Source organism: Hyla sarda, chromosome 4 (genome assembly GCF_029499605.1).
Source record: "Hyla sarda isolate aHylSar1 chromosome 4, aHylSar1.hap1, whole genome shotgun sequence".
In the NCBI taxonomy this organism is placed as follows: Eukaryota; Metazoa; Chordata; class Amphibia; order Anura; family Hylidae; genus Hyla; species Hyla sarda.
The window spans coordinates 218,056,861-218,057,853 of record NC_079192.1 but is presented as its reverse complement, the minus strand read 5'-3'; positions in this window follow the sequence as shown (position 1 = coordinate 218,057,853).

The following is a 993-nucleotide window of genomic DNA, read 5'->3' as shown; positions in this document are numbered from 1 at the left end:
CGGTTGTTGTTGGGTAGAAAACAACTGTTGCATCATGGTGGACAATTGGTTTAACTGTTGTGCCTGCTGGGCCAACTGCTACGACTGGTGAGCCATGATAGAGGCGAGATCCGGATTATTGGGCAGGTGAACCCCAGTGGGATCCATGGCCGGATCTTGCTGTAACGCTGGTGAATGTGGATCTTCTAGCCTGTGTGGCAGATGACACGGGCCTTATCGAGGAGCGGAGTCTAAGGGGCCACTGGTCTTCACCAGAGCCCGCCGCAAGACAGGATGGGCTTAGTGAGGCAGGCGACACCCAGGTCACTACCCCCGATACGACTCAACCAAAGAGGTAACTGGGCAAGACGCGGTACAGAAAGATGAGACAGAGGTGTAGTAGGACTTAGCAGAAGGTCAAGGCTGGCGGGAAAGGAGCGTAGTCAAATAACGTAGCGGAAGGGTCAAAATACACGGGCAAGGCAAATAGACAATAGGGAATGCCCAATCCCAGGATAGGGGCACTGAAGATCTGGCAGGGAAGAGTTGGAGGTGCAGGGACTTATAGAGTAGTGTCAGGCGTACTGGCCCTTTAAATTCAGAGCTCCGGCGTGTGCGCCCTAGGAGACTGGGACACGCGCGCCAGAGCTTAGAGGCAGTGGATGAGGCAGCAGAGGACTGTGGTAAGTGACGGGCTGTGATTGGCATGTGGGCGTATCCCGCAATGCAAATCCCAGCCCCGCGAGCAGCAGGGGAGACAATGCGCTCACGGCCAGCGCATGAGGCCGGAGTGCAATGTGTAACAAGAATCTAGTAGTCTTGTAGTTTTTCTCATGTTTATAAAAAAAAAAATTATAGATCTTTTGGGTACCTTGCCAACGACTGGCGGTAATGGGATTGCATGACCTTTTATGCATACCTTTTATTTTTTACTGTTTCCTGTCCGGGGAAAGATAGAGAATGCTCTTCAAGGGTGCTGTCATGGGTTCAACGAAAAACAATTAAACAATTTAA